The sequence below is a fragment of the Hippocampus bargibanti genome, linkage group LG12, assembly GCF_051943395.1.
Source record: "Hippocampus bargibanti isolate YZ-2025 linkage group LG12, ASM5194339v1, whole genome shotgun sequence".
Classification (NCBI taxonomy): Eukaryota; Metazoa; Chordata; class Actinopteri; order Syngnathiformes; family Syngnathidae; genus Hippocampus; species Hippocampus bargibanti.
In genome coordinates this window covers 15386303-15407642 of record NC_142745.1, presented here as the reverse complement: position 1 = coordinate 15407642, position 21340 = coordinate 15386303, and the positions used below count along the sequence as shown (strand labels likewise).

General features: G+C 42.6%; 1 protein-coding gene across 7 annotated transcripts in view; it reads right to left on the bottom strand.

The window, feature by feature from the left end:
• Positions 1–21340, bottom strand: part of grip2b (glutamate receptor interacting protein 2b) — a 67323-nt gene that overhangs the window by 28147 nt on the left and 17836 nt on the right. The gene's annotated exons all lie outside the window — the stretch shown is intronic.

Here is a 21340-nt window from a genome sequence, read left to right as displayed (position 1 = left end):
AGAGAGAGAGAGAGAGAGAGAGAGAGAGAGAGAGAGAGAGAGAGAGAGAGAGAGAGAGAGAGAGAGAGAGAGAGAGAGAGAGAGAGAGAGAGAGAGAGAGAGAGATAGGGTATGGGGGAGATGTAAGGATGTCAGCATGTAAAGAGAATGAAAGAACACACGGATGCAAGGGCGCAAAGATGAGAACAGTTGGATGGAAAGAAGCTTCTTGGATTAGAAGCGAAACGTCCGACACCTTCAAAGAAGTACAGATGACGGCTGAAGAAACCTTTTCATCGATGGACCACTCCTGTATGACTGAGAGCTTACACAGATGTGAAGCGGGGACACAAAGTTGGGTAGATGAAAGTGTGCAAGGACTGGAGGAGGTGAAGATGCAAGAAAATGCAAGGATGATAGGAGGTGAAGAAGTGAGGATGAGAGGGTGGAAGAAGGTGAGGGCGCAAACCGGAAGGGTGAGAGGAGGTAAAGAGGCTGGAAAGGAGGAAAAAAGGAAGTGAGAATGTGAAGATGAGAGAATGTGAGAAGGTCAAGATTGCAGGAGAGAAGGAGCTGAGCATGTAAGGGTGTGAGGAAGAAAGGCTGTGAGGTCCTACAAAGTTACGAAGTAGGGATGTACATTTCAAGTATGGAAACATTCATGGATCTAAGGTTTGCAAGATATCACGATATGAAGATGCAAGGATGTAAGAATGTCAGGATGTGAGAGTACAAGGATAGAAAGGCGTTTTGGGGGGCAAGGATACAAGGAAGTAAGTCGTCAAGGAGACCAGAAAAGCAAAGAGTTCAGGTTGCAAGTTACATTACATCATTCACTGCCAGACGATGTGCAAAAATGTGTCCACTCCATTGCCAGGGTTTTTGTCATTTTCACTCAAATTGCAGTACACACAGAATATTGAGTTTTAGGACTACATACATTTTCAATGCAGCGTTAGAAACCTTAGACTCTCTTCTTTCATCTGAAAAGAAGTATTATTTCCTAAGTTATATGGGTCTGCAGTTATCTGAGCTTGAAATTGTGGCGGGTGTACAAAATACAATACAATACATGCATATTGATTTGTATCGCGCTTTAACAACAGCTGAAGCTGTAACACAGCGCTAACATGGACTAAGGGTAAATGCTGCCCCGCTGTGGAAGGGAAAAATATTGCCAGAGGGCCGACCAGTGCTTTATCGGCACATCCCTCGAGAAAAACCAAAACCTGAACATATTCGGGAACGGTGCTCCACATCACACTTTTCAATTCTCGAATAGATTCAGGAACGGCAGTGAATGAGTCATTATATTGTAGCGGAATTTTGTCAAATACAAATATGGAGCCTTCTTTGAAAGCATATACAAAATGTGATGTGTTTATAGTAATAGCTAGTAATAAGCCTGCTTCTCATATGTTATATATATATTATATAACTCTCACTGTTTCTCTCTCAATCTCTTTCGGGCAGTTGTTTGGAGAGCTCACTATTTATGACCTACTTTTGTCTTCCTAAAAAAATAAAATAAGAAATAAATAAAAACTAAAAAGTTCATTCTGCATCTTTGCATCAGCATCACTTGGCGGGCATCCGGTCTGACTCACACAAACGCGCCTGCAGCTGCTTCTGCCGCTTCCTTCGTACGTTCGTTCCCCCTACGCAGCCGACAAGACAGATGAAATTAGCCCGCAGACATGCGACATGAGCCAGATAGCGGCAAATGAGCCGACAAAGGTGAAATTAGACAGCAAACCTGAAAAGTTAGGTCAATAAGATTCAGTAAATGAACTTGGAAACATTTGACGTTTAGGATGAATTAGCCAACAAACGTGACATTAGCCATCAAACGTTATCAAATGTGGAACTAGCTAGCTCGATTAGGACAAATCTCAATTTGACTGATCGTGTCACTTCTGTCGTTTGTTGTTCACGTGCACGTGTGTGTGTGTGCGCGCAAACATTTAAAGCCCAGAGCGAAGCAGAGGAGGATGTAGTGAAATTAAGCACTGTAGAATTACTCATGTCAGCGCACTTGTACAGAAACACGCAGACACACACACAAACACATGTTCCATGTATACACTCATACACACACACACACACATGGCGGTCCGAGGTGGTGGTCTTATCTCCCTTTTCCTCCTTTTGAAGGATTCGAGTGCAAATGAATCTGCACTTGGAGGATTACGGCTAAGCACTCTGAAGTGGCAAATGACAGCTGCCCTCCTGGGGGCGTGAGTGAGGGGTGGGGGGCATCCTCACCTGACTAATTAAGATATGAAGATGAACTGTGCAAAGCAAATGTAAAACAGGAAATTAGCCTTCAAACATGTGACACTCAGCATCAAACGTAATATTAGCTAGCAAACATTAAAACAAAAGACTGCTTAAAGTTAGCCCAGGGGTCGGCAACCTTTACGACTGAAAGAGCCATTTGGACCCATTTCCCACAGAAAAGAAAACACTGGGAGCCACAAAATCCTTTTGACATTTAAAATGAAGACAACACTGTATCTTTTCATCATCGTTTTTTACCTTTATAAATGCATAAACAAACTATAGTGTGTTGCATTTATGAATCAATGAACTGAAATTACATTTCTGCACGCAACAAAAACATTTTAAATTCAGAAAAAAAGACGTTGGGTCGAATATTACTTTCAAATATAATACTTAATGTCTATTTGAAAAAAAAATATTTGCAAAATGGCAAATACAATATTTATCACCTGGTTAATGTGATTTGTGCTCCTGCACCTCAGCGCACAGCCTCTGCACATCAGGGCTGTATGACGTTACCTTCATCTTCACACGGGACTGTAAGCTGTCGTCTGACAGGCGTGAGCAATGTCTGTTTTTAATGTAGTTCATGTTGGAAAAGACCTGACATCTTAATGAATGATTCTTTTATATATTCTCCGTCTGTGAACGGCTTCCCGTGCCTGACTGTTTCCTGAGCGGCCACAAAACTAGCATATGTAGCTGAATTTGTAGATTTCATCCACTTCATAAAATGATTTTTGCTCTGATCAGCATTCCGCATCAGTTCTGAAATGACTCTTTTTCTCTCATCTCCATCGGGGTATTTTTGAGAAAAAGCTGTGTGTTTGTTCTGGAAATGTCTTGCGACATTTGACTTTTTGTTGTTTGCTAACATCTCATTACATATTAAGCATACCGGTAAACCCGTCTCGTCAGCAGTGAAGGCGAACGAATCTGCCCACGTATCATTAAACGTTCTGTTTTCTTCAGACACTTTTCTTTTCCTAGATTTATCCATAGTTGGCCTCCCTGGGGGTTGAAAAATTCAAGAAATCGTGCGTAATTTGGCGGTTGTGACCGGATATACGTCCACTGTCGATAGTTGTGACGTATATTATGAGCGAGAAAAAAATGTAATACGTTTTATTTTGTATTATTTGTAATCACCATAATCTTCAAATTGAGAATTACATTTTAAAAATGAACGAACTAAAATAATATACATTAAATTAAATACTCATTATTTATTTTCTAAAGCCGCAGGGAGCCACAGCAGGGGGGTGAAAGAGCCACATGCGGCTCCGGAGCCGCGGGCTGCCGATGTCTGAGTTAGCCAGGTAATGTAGAATTAGCTAGCAAACATCAAATTAGCCATTAAACATGACGCCCACCAGCGAACATAACATTAGCTAATGAAGGCTAAATTAACCAAAAGACAGCCTGATGTTAGCCAGGAAATATGGAATTAGCTAGTAAACATGACACTCACCATCAAATGTAACATTACCTGGCAAACATTAACCCAAAAGACTGATTGAAGTTAGCCAGGTTAGCCGTAACACTCTGCAGCGCATCGTGAGGACAGCTGAGAAGATCATCGGTGTCTCTCTCCCCCCCCTTCAGGACATCTACAACACCCGCCTCACCCGCAGAGCCATCCGGATCGCTGGCGATCCCACCCACCCCTCCCACAGCCTCTTCAGCCTGCTGCCATCGGGTCGGAGACTGCGGAGTCTCCGAGCCAAGACCACCAGGCAGTCCGGAGACTCAACTCCCTCCCAGCCCTGCCCAGCCTGCCCCTTCCCACTGCCACACTCACCGAACTCTGAGTACACGCTACATGCTGTACGATCACCCTGAACTCTATATTTTGGTTCTTTCTCATTTTTTTCTGCAAGACCTCACTTCAACCCTTTCTTGTTGTTCGTTTTTGCATTACTACATTACGTCACTTTACATACGTCACTACCTCACTTTCCAGATGACAATACCTCACTTTACATTCAGAAATTACATTTATTGTCTGTTGTCAATTGTATGTCTTTTTTAGCCACGTTATAAGTGCCTTGCATGTCTTGCACGCTGGGTCCGAGAGGACATTAATTTCATCTGTGCTGTATGTCATGCATATTAGCATATTTGACAATAAAGCTGACTTTGACTTTGACTTTGACTTAGCTAGTAAACACGAAATAACCTGGCAAACCTGACACTCGGCATCAAATGTAACTTTAGCTAGCAAACGTTGACTTCGCCAACAGGATGCTGGGAGCAAACCAGATAATGTGGAATTAACTAGAAAACATGAAATAACCTGCCAAAATTGACACTCAGAATCAAATATAACATTAGCTAGCAAACGTTAAAGTAGCCAAAAGACTACTACTATGACTATGTGGAATGTGGAATTAGCTATCAAACAGGAAACCTGCCATTAATGATGACACTCACAATCAAATGTAACATTAACTAGCAAACATAAAATTAGTTAAAGGAATGCTTGAAGAACGCCACAAATTGTGGAATTAGCTAGCAAACATGAAATTAGCCGGCAAAAGTTACACGCAGCATCAAACGCAAGTTTAGCTAGCAAACATGAGAAATCAGCCTGCTGACATGGGACATGGGACTGTCCCATATGTCGTCATCGCCACGTAATTAGCTTGGCAATTCGCCAGACAACCATTGACATTCAAATGAGACATTAGCATTCAAAGCATTAGCACAAGGAGACATCAAATGAGCAAAATTAGCCATCGAACTGAAACATAGCAAAAACAGGCAAAAATTTGATCTCAGCCAGACAACAAATTTAATTACTGACAGATTTGTTGGCAAATCATAATTTAGCCAACAATTCAAACGTAGGGAAGCGGGGGCAAGTTCCGTAAAGGACACAAAAAAGTCAGAAGTTGTCAAAAAAAAACAAGACCGATGTCTTAAAGGACAACCGACGTCACTTTTTTGTTTTTTAACTGACATCAGAAAAACGTTTTATAGCATCTAAAATACCCAAAACGCAGTATGATATTTTTAGTCAAATGCAAAACACCAATAATAACTTGAAGTGTCCAAAATCTGCAAAAAATTGAGCTGCGAATTGGCCATTTTTCAGAAAGTGCCGCCCCCAGTTCGTGACGTCACGCCAAGACATCTTGCATTGCTGGAGAATCCAAACAACGGCTTAAGATTCGGAGAATATGCTTTCTTGTTACACATCCAGTTATGAATATAATTCAAATAGTTCTGAAGAGGAAAACATACATGTTTGCAATCGATTAAAGAATTATATGTGCCATTTTGAGGAAACATTGGGGGAAAATCTCTCACCCCCAAAAAAAAGGCACAAAATGGCGACCTCCACTGGCCACCTCCGCTTCCACAGGCTGATAAATTCCTTATATGGAGCTTGGAGGCCCTCTTCTGTCTCCTTTTGGGTGCAACACGGTTCTCAGACCAAACATGTACAGCAAAATCCATTGACGTTGATGAAGGACTGCTACAATGTGTCTTTTTGCGGTCAGGGGGCGGTCCTTTCATGACGTCACGTACAGACTCGTCACCAACTCAAAAACAAGACTTCCTGAATATTCAGAGCGAGTCTTAAAATGTAAAATATAGCTACATGCGGTGGAATCTTATTAAAATACGCCAAGTAGAAGTCATTTGAAGCCGTTTTACAAATTATGGACACAACTTGTCCGGAGACGTCGGTTGTCCTTTAAGAAGCTCTACGGACATTCATTCAATATTAATTTCGGCAAGGTTAATTTATTATCTTCCTTTAAATCCGGTCTGCCTCTGCCGCCGTCTTGTTTCACTCTGGTGGCCACCGGTATAAATAGACCTCTTCCTAACGCACTAATTAATCTCTCGTGACAAAATCAAAGGAGGTGCATCTGCATTTGTGTGAGGAAGGCGGCAAAGGCTCCGAAAGGGGCGGGATGTAGGCGGGTAACAACAAGAGGTCGGGCGGCTGTGACAGAAAGTCAGGAAGCATGAGAAATCAGTCAGTCAACACTTGAAATTTGCCAACAAAAGATGAGTCAACATTTGTGATTTTCGACAAGAAATATGATACATGAACCAGAAATTAGCAAGGAAATTAGATTTTTGTCAAACATTGTCAGAAAATGCAAGACAGTCCAAGATGGCGCCCTAGTAGGCGGCAAGTGCTCTCAGGAGCCTTGCTTTTTTGTTTTTGTGTTGTCTTTGTGTTTTCTTTTGTCACTTTTTGTAGTCGTGTGTGTACCGGATGCAGATTGTTTTTCAGCATTTTTGGCTACGACATTCAACAAGTAGGATACTCTGCTGAGTGGTTGCGCCTTTTCGGCAGGATTGATATGCCAGCACTGTTTTTGATTGGGAGGAATGTCGGTGGCATTTGACTGTCATCGCTTGACAGCTCTGTGGTGATTGTGTTTTTTTTTGCGGCTGTAATGGACATCATTTTCACAGCCCCCTTCATTCAGTGGAAAGGTCTGCGGCTGTAATGGACATCATTTTCACAGCCCCCTTCATTCAGTGGAAAGGTCTGCGGCTGGATGGATGCATGGATAGAGGAGCTCGCGCTGAGAAGAAAGGAGCGTCAGCGCAGAGCGTCGATGCGTATGTGGAACTGTTGCGGCTTGGAATTAACGCAGATTTACGTGGGGCAGGAGATATGAAACAATCTCTTTTCGTCAATGGTTGCTACAGATTCGTGTTTGCTTTCAACATTTATCTTGTAGCAGACATGCACATTCCACCATGACATCCCTGATCCACTGGTGGAAAGGACACTTTGATCCTCTCATCTCACATCTAGAATCAGAATCCGAATGAGAAAACCTTTATTCGTCCCACAATGGGGAAACTACTTCAACTGCTTCATACAGAAAAGACGGTGCTGTAAATGCTTAAGACTGTCTGTGTCTTTATGTTGTCACATTATTTGTTATTTTTGACTTCAAGATGGTGCTGCGAGAGTGGCTGCCTTTACAGTAGCTCCTGTATTTTGTTTTTCAACTTATTTTCCTTCCCTCTTCCTTTCATCACTTTGCTGCTGTGAAATACAAATTTCTCCAATGTGAGGAAAATAAAGGTTTATCTAATCTCATCTAATCGAATCTAACCATAATTGTTTAATGAAAAAAAACAGTGACTAGTGGATATAAAATCTAGCATTTTACCTAATAAATAAATGTGTTAATTAAACTTGCAATTAAAATGAGCTTGCAAAAATGACAAATTTGACAGCAATAAAAAAAAAACATAAAAAAAAAACAGCATTTGTAAGACATCAGCATGAAACTTGAACTCCACCAGAAAGTTGATCAATATGTAATGTAATATAATGTAATTTAATTCTCTCTCTCGCTTTCTCTCAATATATATATATATATATATATATATATATATATATATATATATATATATATATATATATATATATATATATATATATATATATATATATATATATATATATATACTGTGAGACCTCAATTTACGAACTTCAGAATCAGAATCAGAATCAGAATCAGAATACCTTTATTCGTCCCGCAATGGGGAAATTTGCAGTCCACAGCAGCAATTGAAGAGGGATGGGGTTGGGGTGGGAGTGAAAGGATAGAAAACAAGATATTCTAAGCATAACAAAATAAAAATGTCAACTGTATACTGTGCAAATGTAGATGTGCAAAAACCGTTCTATAAACAAGACTGTACATAGTGCAGAATCAAGAGATCTTAATTGGAACTTAATTGGTTCCTAGACAGAGTGTGTAAGGCGAAAAGTGTGTATCTCAAAAAAAAAAAATTCCCATAGGAAACCATTAAAATGGGAATAATCCGTTCCTGGGTTTCCATCAAATATACTTTTCAACTAAATAAGCCTTAAAACTACACACAACATACCTTATTCTATGTATAATAAATGTGCTATTGTATTGTAATGAAAGAAATACACTGCATTGTCTCATAAAGTCACTTTATTTACATTTGTGATGGTCATTTATGGCTTGATGGAATGGCGTTGGAGGTCGAAGGTCAAAGGGAATTGCTGTTTGGAAAGAGAGGCGCATTACATGAGGACTGTAATAATAAACTGTGCTGTAAAATAAAGTTTTATTTACCTTTTTGATGGTCGTTGATGGCTTATGGAAGGAGAGTCACCTTCCATAAGGACTGTTGGTAACTTAACCTCTGGTGCTGTTCGGTCGTGTGCTTCCGCCAAAGATCACTCCGCCAGCCATGGTGGGTGTGTATTATGAAAATAGTGCTTATTATAAGGTTTAATTTTCATAAATTTGACGTTTGTAAGACGAAAAGTTTGTAAGATAAGGTGTTTGTAAGTTGAGGTCTCACTGTATATATATATATATATATATATATATATATATATATATATATATATATATATATATATATATATATATAGAGAGAGAGAGAGAGAGAGAGAGAGAGAGAGAGAGAGAGAGAGAGAGAGAGAGAGAGAGAGAGAGAGAGAGAGAGAGAGACGAGGGTTCGAATCCCACTTGTGGCAGAGAAAATGAGCAGAAATGAGCACAATGACATCATCCAGTGTGGGTCCTTGGGCAAGACCCTTCACGCTAATGCCTACCTCATACAATGATGAGAGACAATAAATGGAATGACATGCCGGCTCAGACGTCGTCCGGCCAAACAAGGTCTGCGTCAGGTGCTGGGGAACCAGAGCACCCTGATGAAAAATGGGCTACTGGAACAAAGCGGAGATGGACGAGATGCGATAACATGGCTCTGTTGGAATGCTACTACTCAAGCAACCCTAGTCAGAGGGGTTACATGCGGAGAATGGGGGCTGAATGGTTACTTCGAAACCCACAGTCACGGTTGACCACGAAACAACTAGTAGCTCAGTGTTCCAATATCCACAAACGGCAATTGCTATCACAACTTGAGATTGATGAGGTACATCAATGATGCAGGTTGCTGGGCAACGAAGGCACCGATTACAACGGCTATGTGAAGTACCACCTGAAAGTCTCATGAAAACTGTGAACGCAGCACTGAGAACGATCCCGACCGGAACGATCACGGAAACCAATGAGCTGATATACATCTCAGCATCAGTTATCCTAGACATGCTTGGCTACAAGAGCAACCATGAGAGCCACGAGATTCATTACCCACCATGGAAAAGACGGTTGGAGGCCAAGATCAAGGCGGCTCGGAAAGATGTGAGTCAATTGACGGAGACCCAGAGAGGTGTGAATAAAAGGCCAATACCCAAGAGGTACATGCAGATAACCATACCTGAAGCACTCGAAACTGCCAAACAAAGGCTCCAGGCCTTGGCCAGTTGCCTAAAGAGGTACACGAAAGAGAATGAGGCCAGAAGAATAAACAGGCTGTTCGCAAGACAACCTGCGAAAGTGTACGCTCAGTGGCAGGGTTCTAACAGCAGAGCAGACCCTCCAAGGCTGGAAACTGAAAGATACTGGAAAGGCATATGGGAGAAGGAGGTCGCACATAACAGCAGTGCACAATGGCTGGTGACTCTGAAAGAGGAGCACAGCAACCTCCCTGAACAGAACCCAGTTACCATCACAGCGGCAGATATACAAGGAAGAGTCTCAGGTATGAAAAACTGGATGGCACCAGGCCCGGATATGGTCCACACCTACTGGCTAAAGAAACTCACAGCTCTCCACGAGCGCCTAGCAGCACAAATGAACCAGCTGCTGATGGATGGGACTCACCCAGGATGGCTAACCGAAGGGCGAACAATCCTGATCATGAAGGATTCCTCAAAGGGTGCAGTTCCTTCCAACTATCGGCCAATAACCTGTCTCTCCACAACATGGAAGCTCATGTCAGGCATCATTGCGGCTAAGATAAGTGGACACATGGATCAATACATGAGCAAAGCACAGAAAGGCATTGGTAGAGATACTAGAGGTGCCAAACATCAGCTGCTGGTTGACAGAACAGTCGCTCAAGACTGCAGGTCCCGACATACCAACCTGTGCACAGCCTGGATTGATTACAAGAAAGCATATGACTCGATGCCACACACATGGATCAATGAATGCTTGGAGTTGTATAAGGTCAACAGGACCCTGAGAGCCTTCGTTGCAAACTCGATGAGGATGTGGAAAACCACACTTGAAGCCAATGGCAAGCCACTAACGCAAGTGTCCATCAAATGTGGCATATACCAAGGTGATGCACTCTCCCCGCTGCTGTTCTGCATAGGACTGAACCCCCTCAGCCAGATAATCGCCAAGACAGGCTATGGATACCGCCTCAGAAATGGAGCTACGATCAGTCACCTCCTCTACATGGATGACATCAAGCTGTATGCTAAGAGCGAAAGGGACATAGACTCCCTGATCCACACAACCAGGATCTACAGCAGTGATATCGGAATGTCATTGGCTGGAGAAATGTAGTCGGATGGTGACTAAGAGGGGCAAGGTAGTCCACACTGAAGGGGTCTCACTCACTGAAGGTACAATAGCAGACATTGAAAACAGCTACAAGTACCTCGGTATACCACAGGCCAATGGCAACCTCGAACAAGCAACAAGGAAAGCGGCTACGACCAAATACCTCCAGCGGGTGAGGCAAGTCCTCAGAAGCCAGCTCAATGGCAAGAACAAGACCCGGGCAATAAACAGCTATGCCCTGCCAGTGATCAGATACCCTGCAGGAATAATAAGGTGGCCAAAGGAAGAGATTCAGACCACGGATGTTAAGACCCGAAAACTCCTCACCATGCACGGAGGGTTCCATCCCAAGTCCAGCACCCTGAGACTGTACACAAGCCGTAAGGAAGGAGGCCGGGGACTAGTGAGTGTGAGAGCCACTGTCCAGGATGAAACATCCAAGCTCCATGAATACATCAAAGAGAAGGCTCCAACGGATGATGTACTCAGAGAATGTCTCAGTCAATGGGGAACAGAGGATGAGGTGCTGGAAGAGGGACAATCATGGGAGGAAAAGCCCTTACACGGGATGTACCACCGAACCATAGAAGAAGTCAGCCACTTCTCAAGAAGTCCTATCAGTGGCTAGAGAGGGCTGGCCTAAAGGACAGCACAGAGGCACTCATCTTGGCTGCCCAAGAGCAGGCCCTGAACACCAGAGCCATAGAGGCAGGGATATACCACACCAGACAAGACCCAAGGTGTAGGTTGTGCAAAGAGGCACCTGAGACAATCCAACACGTAACTGCAGGGTGTAAGATGCTGGCAGGGAAAGCCTCCTTGGAGCGCCATAACCAGGTGGCTGGCATACTCTACCGAAACATCTGTGCGGAGTATGGACTGTAAACCCCAAGGTCAAAATGGGAAACACCTCCCAAGGTGGTGGAGAATGACCGAGCGAAAATCCTGTGGGACTTCCAGATACAGACTGACAAGATGGCAATGGCCAACCAACCAGATATCGTGGTCATAGATAAAGGGGAAAGGAAAGCCGTTGTCGTGGATGTAGCGGTCCCGAGTGATGGGAACATCAGAAAGAAGGAACATGAGAAAATCGAGAAATACCAAGGGCTCAGAGAGGAGCTGGAGAAAGCCTGGAAGGTAAAGGTGACAGTCGTGCCTGTGGTGGTCGGAGCACTTGGGGCAGTGACCCCCAAACTCGACGAGTGGTTGCAACAGATCCCGGGAACAACATCGGATATCTCGGTCCAGAAAAGCGCAGTGCTGGGAACAGCACGGATACTGCGCAGAACCCTCAAGCTTCCTGGCCTCTGGTAGAGGACCCGAGCTGAAATGGGGACAGACACCACCCATGGTGGGTGAGACGAGGATTTATTATATATATATATATATATATATATATATATATATATATATATATATATATATATATATATATATATATATATATATATATATATATATAAAGTTAAACTACATTAAATTAACATTATAGGTAGACCCCGGCAGCCGGGTCGTCGAGTGGTTAGCACGCCGACTTCACTGTGCATAGGTCGTGAGTTCAAGGCCTGGTCCAGCCTCCCTGTGTGGAGTTTGTCAGGCCAGCATGGGTTTTATACGGGCTCTCCGTTTTCTCCCACATTCCAAAAACATGCATGGCAGGCTGATTGAACACTCCTAATTGTCCCTAGGTGTGAGTTTCAGTGAGGGTGGTTGTTTGTCTCTGTGTGCCCTGCGATTGGCTGGCAACCAATTCAGGGCGTCCCCCGCCTCGACAGCTGGGATAGGCTCCAGCACTCTCTAATGAGGATGAATCGGTCTAGAAAATGGATGGATGGATGGATGGATGGATGGATGGATGGATGGAATGGATAAGCCCTAAAAAAGAAACGCAAGAAGCCATTGATAAAAAATGGCCACGTTTGGCTCATATGGTTCAGTTTGGATTTGGATTTGATCAAATATTCAGTTCCCAAAGCCAATTTCACAGAGTAACAAAACTTGGATGGCATGAGGCGACTGTCAGAGATGTTCGATCAGACACTGTGGACAAAGACTCGAACCCAGAAAGATTTTCTTCACTGCCGGCAGGAGACAAAGCCATTCATGACAGAGGCCTGAATTCTGCAGCCCTCTGCCAAGCTATTAAATTGAGAGTATATGCAGCAAATTTAAGTGAGACATTAGTAAAACATAGTTTTCTTGATTAGAATACCACGCCCCTGGGCGTTCTCAGCGCGAACAGCTGTAAGCAATAAAACATTGTCACTTCCATGAACCGATAAATTTGTAACCTGGCTAATGAGCTCTTCCTGTGAATGAGTTTCAAGTCGTAAATTGCCTCGGTGATAAAAAGTTTCCCAAGTCCTAAATTCTGTCCAAGGTCAGATCTCCTAGATGAAGATGACAGTTTAGATTGCTGTGTCTGTTGATCTCAGATTGACCCCAGGTTGTCTGTGCTTCAATTGTGTATTCGAGTCACACATGTTGACTAAGCATATAACAGCATTACGTCTGTGTAAGCTCTCAGTAGTACAGGAGTGGTCCATCGATGATTCAGATGACGGCTGAAGAAACCTTCTCGTCCATATAACAGCATGAAACTTTTAAATATGATAACTTCTTATTCTGTCTAATCTCTATCAGAGACCCACAAAAAAGTCAGCAAAGAATTTCAAATGCCCACTGAAATCTTTTTGTCTCGTCGCGAACGCGTCTCGGATCATATTGCTCTGACACGAAGGCATCACAGCAGAAATTGTGCGCATGTTGGGCTTGAGCCCATCTTCAGCTTCACACTGACACTTGTCAATCAACGTGTCCACATAAATTAAAGATTTGATCAGCCCCCAGGGTGGCGGTGGGGGGGGGGGTTGTCAAGTTCACCCGAGTCGTAGTCATGAGTTCGTCCGGAAACGAGGATCTTTGTCCCCGTTTCCCTCCCTTCGCTTGCCGTCTCCAGGCTTGACTTCAAAGCCGGAGATCCCCAAATCCATCAATAAATCATCAGAAGGGGCCAATGGCGGCCCAACTCTTGCGCACAAACCGACAAACACTGATGCAACGAGTCACTCAATCTGTCATGACCCGCAAAGGAAATCCAAATCAAATTCAAATCAAAAACGATTCATTAGCGTGAATAAAATATGAGAATACGCAAAGGAAAAATAATGCAATTGAACAACATAATGAACACGAAACCTTTTGAAAAAAAAAAAACATGAAAGGTCGCCATGGAAATCCGAATCAGGACATAAACTAAAAGTCCAAAATAGTGAACAGATTTAAATTGAACATTGAACAAATTATCACTCTTGGGGAGTAATTATGAATTCTGCGGCAAGTTCTCATTGCTAGTAAAACATACAGACACCATTAGAGAATGGAAACTTCAGAACAAAAAATGAGTTGCAGGTGAAGATGAATTGAGGAGTTTCACCTTTTTGCAGGAGAAGCCGTCTCTTCAAGATGGCCTGAAGAAAAAGCATGGTCGCCGCGCGCCACCTCACCGCCGCCGCTTCCTGCCAAGATTCGCCAAGTGTGTGGCAGAAGAGTGAAAGGAAGCTGAACTTTCTCACTCACTCACTCGCTCACTCGCCCCCAGAACGCTGAGTGCTCAGCTGCGTAACCAACTTTATTTTTATTATTATTTTATCAGCGGCGGCACGGTCACATTTATTATTCCGGTTTGTTCTCCATCTCTGCGACGACTTTTCTTTGTCATTGCACCGTCTTGCTCTCGTCTGAATATGCGGCAAAAAGTTGCAGCTCACCGCCTTTGGGACTTTTGATGCCCCAGTTTTTTTTTGCGACACCCGCCACCAGATTCCCCGTTTCTGGGCCCACGTGGTGAGTGGCAGGTGATGAAAGTGCGCCAAAAGATGAAAGCTGCAACATGCTGGGAGCCGCGTCGTTATGTCGCCAGGTGACCGACTGCCGCTGGTTAGCATGCGACACAAGTAGCGACGCGGGTCCATACTCATGACGGAATCTACACTTTGGCCCTTTGATTTATTTCCAATGTCACATTCAACCATACACTCCCATTTAGTTTAGTACCACCGCCCCCATCCCCAAAACTGTCAAGATGAGTCGCAAGGTGACAGCTAAATGCAAACATTGGTTATTTTATATGTCTAGCGTGTATTGTCCCAATGTACGTTTCCTGTGATTTAATTTTAGGCATAGTTCGACAAGGGAGGGGTGGCGAACCAGATTTTAACTCGTCTTCCTCCTCCATGTTGTCAAAGCGTGCGGGCGATGCGTTTAAGGGTCTATATAAAAATTTAAAAAAATAAAAAAAACAAGCGGGAGTTTGTTTTATTTGCGCTTGTCAGAGTGGCGGCATATGGGTGATGTGGAGGTAAAAATAAAAGTGCAGGCGTCAGGCTTCTTGTCGTGTTCCACATCTTAAGCGAAAGACGAAGAGAAAAATATTGCCCTAAAAAAAGTCCCTGAAGTTTTCAAGTGGGGAATGAAAAACCGAGAAGCCGAAGTGTGACACACAGTGTGAAGTGGAAAAAATAATCTCATACACACACACACACACACACACACACACACACACACACACACACACACACACACACACACACACACACACACACGCACACACACACACACACAAGCACTCACGTGCACACAAATGAAGACAGAGCATGTTAGCATAATGTTAGCAACAAACACTGACTGGTCGGCTAGCGCAGTATCATTAGCGGTTCACTTCCATAAGTCATTCCATCACACTCCGAAACTAGTACATTATTTGTAGCTCGAAGCTAGTAACATTTGTCTGGCCCTCTCACACACATACACACACAAACATAACACACACACACACATACGCACACGCACGCACACACGCCAGAGTTAATGAAGCACACTCATTATTTTCAGGCACAAAAAAAGGCCAGAAATATTTTTGGGGTGTTGGTGGGGGTGGGGGGTGATAAGGATCAAATATTAAACACATGCGGTGGAATTCACTTCAAGATAAAGGCTACATCATATTTCAAATTAATCAGTTTTGTTGCTATGAGACGTCGAGTTCTTGCATGAAGCCAACTGGTTTTAGATGCTGAATATTTATTTTCTTCTCCACGTTGACACAAATTAGAGACAAATTACAAACAACTGCAATGAACAAGATTTTGTACACAGAACTATAACCTGGTGACAGTGAAGTGGAATCTGTACACACAGAACTTCCGTTGGATTATGGACAACTGAACCAGTTGACATGACTCTTGCTAGTTTGAAATGTAACACATTCACATTGAACCGTACTGTATTTTGAAAGGCACTTATAAATAAAATGTATTTTTTAATAATGCATATTATGATGATGATGATGGTTATTATTATTAATTATTATTATTATTATTGTGCCGGTCCCAAGCCCGGATAAATACAGAGGGTTGTGTCAGGAAGGGCATCCGACGTAAAAGCTTGGCCAAAACAAACATGCGGATAAAACCTCTAAAGATGGAGGACACTGATTTGCTGTGGCGACCCCTTGAAAGGAAAAGCCGAAAGGAAAAGAAGATTATTATTATTATTATTATTATTATCTTTTCTTGGACTCGAGAATAGAGCAGTCATGTGCACACATCGGCACTCGTGGAGCACTTGAACTTTTGGCCTGGAAGGGGAGGAGGGGGGGGGGGGATATTTTTTCTTCATTCTTCAATTAGAAATAATAATAATTTAAAAAACTTCTTAGTCAACTGTCCAGAGCAATGGAGAGTGTGGAAAAGAGGTGAAGAAGCGTGTCCAGGCAGGCTGGAGCGGCTGGAAAAATGTCAGGTGTGATGTGTGATAGAAGGGTTTCAGCTAGGATGAAAGCAAAAGTGTAGAAAACCGTGGTGAGACCAGCCATGATGTTTGGACTGGAGACAGTGCCACTGAAGAAAAGACAGGAAGCAGAGCTGGAGGTAGCAGAGATGAAGATGTTGAGGTTTGCTTTGGGAGTGACCAGGTTGGATAGGATCAGGAACGAGTACATTAGAGGGACAACTCATATTAGAGGCTTTGCAGAGAAAGTCAGAGAGGCCAGACTGAGATGGTTTGGACATGTCCAGAGGAGAGACAGTGACTATATCGGGAGAAGGATGCTGAGTCTTGAACTGCCAGGCAGGAGACCGAGAGGAAGACCCAAGAGGAGGTTTATGGATGTGGTCAAAGAGGACATGAAGGTAGCTGGTGTGAGAGAAGAGGATGCACAAAACCAGGATAGATGGAGGACATTGATTCTCTGTGGCGACCCCTGAGGGGAAAAGCCGAAAGGAAAAGAAGAAGAAGAAAAAAAAACTTCTTAGACTTTCTTGAATACCGTTACATAGGGAAAAATATTTCACTCCAAAAAAGGGGTGTGTAGACTTTTTATATCCACTTTTGGTTCCCTTTATCGGATTTATCAATAGTTACAGTATTGGCTCCTTAGGTTGTGTTGAGAGAAATGCACATGGTGGTTAAAATAACTATTTATTTATTTATTCATTTATCCTTGCTTTTCTTTACTGATTTATAATTATTGATTTATCTTTATTTATTTGCATTTATTTATTTATGTTCTTATTCATTTAAATGTATTTTGATTTGTATCATATTATGTATGTATGTATGTGCGTATGTGCGTGTGTGTGCGTATATGTATTAATTAATTAATTAATTAATTAATTTGTGTTTAATATTTATTTATGTATTTATTACTGGTGGGTGTTCTTTTTGGGGGGTTTAAGCATGAGGTTTTTTTTTTTCTATGTCAAAAGTACGATTTATACTATTAGCATCACAATGCATCTGGGAAACTTCGCCAAGCTGTTTCCACACGGCTTTGTCGAGATTTCGACATCTGAATGTGGGCACGTTGACATCGAAGTGGCTCTTAGCGAGGGCGTGCTAAGCGCGGTAAGCGCGCCGGCTTCTTGACGGAAGCGGCCACGCATGCGAATCGTCTCCCTTTGAAGTCATTTTTGTTGTCTCCATGTACAAAAGATGGCGTCGGCGGTTTAACACGTGACCCAATTTTGACGGGAGCTTCAATGGCTCCCACGCGACACTCGTAATTTCACCATTTACATAATTATTCTGGGAAAAGCACTTGAATGATAGAAATATCGTCATCGTCAGTGTAATACTATTATTATTATTATTACTGGACACTTTTTTTCATTCCAAATAGTTTGACAAGAATGCAATTATCTGAAAACGGAATGACATGAGCAGTTAGTTTAATTACTTGTAGTACGTCTCTGAATTGAATCACTGTATCTACTTCGGCGGCAGTTACAATCTCCTTCTTACATATATACAATGATACCTCGGCTTACGAATGCTTTATCTTATGAACGTTTTGCCTTACAAACATTAAATTCGCGAGAATTAATCTTGGTTAATTAAACTAGTTTTCGGCAAACGAACCAAACCACACGGAGCGCCAAGGTGACTGGTGGACTAGTTTTCGGCGGAAGAACACCAAACCACATGGTCGAACAGTGCCACAGTGGCTGATGGCCTAGTTTTCCACACCCCCTTTGAGTGCAGACGTGGTTTGTTATCGAGTGGAGTACTTTTGCTGTTATGGGACCGATAAAGACCCCACCACAGGCTAGTGTTAAGCTGAAGAGGACACAAAAGAAAATTGCATTCGAGCAGAAGAAGGAGATCATCGAAAAGCACGAACGAGGTGTGCGTTTGTACACCCTTGTACCAGTATGCTAAGTCGTCCATTGCTACGTGTGGCTAAGGCTGTTTCGGTGTTGTTTAAGCAACGGTCTCAGGCAATAGAAAAGGTTGAAAAACTTCTGTTGATTTGGATTAACAAAAAGCAGCTAGCAGGAATATCATCAAGAGGCAACTACATCAACGACCATCACAAAGGTATATAAAATGACTTGATTATCAAGTACAGTTTATTTCTTTAATTACAATACAATAGCACATTTATTATACATAAAATAAGGTATATTTTGTGTAGTTTTAAGGCTTATTTAGTAGAAAATTGTGTTTTATGGGGACCTGGGAACAGATTATTCTCCTTTTTAATCTTACATACATGTGTATACACACATACATGTGCGTGTGTGTATATATATATATATATATATATATATATATATATATATATATATATATATATATATACACACACACACACACACACACACGTCTCCAAGCCGGCAGCTTTTTGCTCACGCTTCCTTCGTTTGTGTGTTTTTGTCATCATTCATTATGAAAAGATGTCTCGCTCCTCAAGCGTCGCTCACCTTCCGCCCCTTAATGAGCAACGTTGCTCCCAATGTGTCACAAATCTGCCTTGACGGGATAAAACATTCATCAAAAGGATTCCAAAGGAATTTAACTTCTTCCCTGGAAAAAAAAAAACTTTGTGTAATATATGCTGATTGCTAATGGTGAACAGATAAAAAAGTCATGTGGTCTTGACTCGATGTTTTTTTTTTCAATTAATTTAATTTCCTTCATTTGGATCATCAACAGCTGCCGAAAACTGCAAAAAAAACTCCCAAGTCATTCACGGCCATCCAAACAAGGATTAGCAGTTGCCTACCGATGCCAAAATGTGTCCAAACTACACAATATGAATCTCCTGTGCTCATTTTGCGCCGTGTTCCTGTCACGGTTTGCATGGTGGTGATGGCGGGTGCGGATCCCAAAAAGCAGGCAGGAGGGAGCAGGAGGTTGTTTGACAAAGTGTATTAAATTAAAGGTCAGCAGGAACAAAATGTAAAACATCAAAATTATCTGAATGGAAAAAATACAAAGTAGCAAAAGAAGAAGTAAAAGTCCGCCAAGGTTAAACAAACACATACACAATGCATGCAGCAAACAAGCAGCAAACAAACAATGAACCGGCACCGGATGGTCGTGCCGGGTGTCCTTTTAAGTGTCAATGATTAAACGACCAGCACCTGTGCAGGTGTAGGCGGGGCCGACAGCGCCCCCCGTTGGTCGCCAACCAGATCATGAGAGTTCCTCTGCTGCATGATGTCGCCGAAGCAATATTTTAGCATGTTAACAAAAATTAACAAAATAACGAAAACTGAAAAACAAACTATTGAATGGTGACCAAGCAATGTCACAGAACATATGAACAAGCAATGGATGGGTTGCTATCGAGCTAACTAGCAAATGCTAGGCTACATCTAGCTAGAGAATGGATTGGTCATCAGTCAATGCTGCAGGATTTAAAAAATAACCGGTAACCAGTGACTGTAGGCCTTGCTTTTGTGTGGCTAGCTTTCACAAAGATTACACCAAGGGAGGCGGGGGGTATGGGGGGGCTAAAGAACAAAATGGCCTCTTTGCAAAATGTCCCATTTTCAACTGTCAGCTTGTAAACGTCATCCCGCTTACTGTCACCGCTCATCAGGAAGTAATTGGCTCAAGCACATCGAGAGGATGACTGGTCGCCTCATTAAGGTGAGTGACGCGATGGTGACCCAAGGAACACTTCTGCGCAAAACCCACCTGGGAGCTCGTTAATCCTGCCGCTGCACTTTAGCAGGCAAAGTTGCGGACAACTCAGAAAAAAAGCATCTGCGCTTCACTTCGGCTCCGGCGTGGGATGAAAATAAGTACTCGGGAAGTCTACTTATACTAATCTAAAAATCCCATGACAGTTTGATGACAAGAGAAGACATTTCAGACTTTCACTCATTTCTTCCTCTTCAATCACTACGGATCAATTTCTTGAGATGCAATCCCATAAACATTTTCAGAGTGGTCAATTGATTTTTTCCCCCCTCGGACTAGCAAACAAAACGCATTAGAAGGTTGGTATAGCTCAATGGCAACAAACAATGCAAACTTCCATTGACAAGCAAATAACATTTCTGTTAGCATTTTCCGCATCTGAACATTTAGTATTTGTTAGCATTTTCCACATTAGACCCAAAGCAACACACTAATAATGCATTAGAAGGGGGTATAGCTCAATGCAAACAAATAATGTAAACCTCCATTGGCAAGCTAACAAAATTAGCATTTCTGTTAGCATTTTCCGCATTAGACACAAAACAACACACTAGTAACGCATTAAAAGGCTGCTGTAGCTCAATGCCAACAAACAACGCAAACCTCCATTAACAGGCTAATAAAATCGGCATTTATGTTAGCATTTTCCGCATTAGACACAAAACAACACACTAGTAACGCAGTTAGGACGGCGGAAAAAATCATTGGCACCGCCCTACCCACTCTCTGTCACGTTTTGCGAGGTGGTGATGGCGGGTTCGGATCCCAAAAAGCAGGCAGGAGGGAGCAGGAGGTTGTTTGACAAATTGTATTAAAATAAATTTCAGCAGTAACAAAATGTAAAACATCAAAATGATCTGAATGGAAAAAATACAAAGTAGCAAAAGAAAACCAAGTGTAAAAGTCCGCCAAGGTTAAACAAACACGTACACAATGCATGCAGCAAACAAGCAGCAAACAAACAATGAATCGGCACCGGATGATCGTGCCAGATGTCCTTTTAAGTGTCATTGATTATAACGACCAGCACCTGCGAGGCTGCCGGCAGGGCTGACGTCTCTACCCGCTGGTCGCCAATCTGATCGGGACGACCAGCACCTGTGCAGGTGCAGGCGGGGCCGACAGCGCCCCCCGTTGGTCGCTAACCAGATCATGACACTCTCGAGGACTTGCACACTGCAAGAATC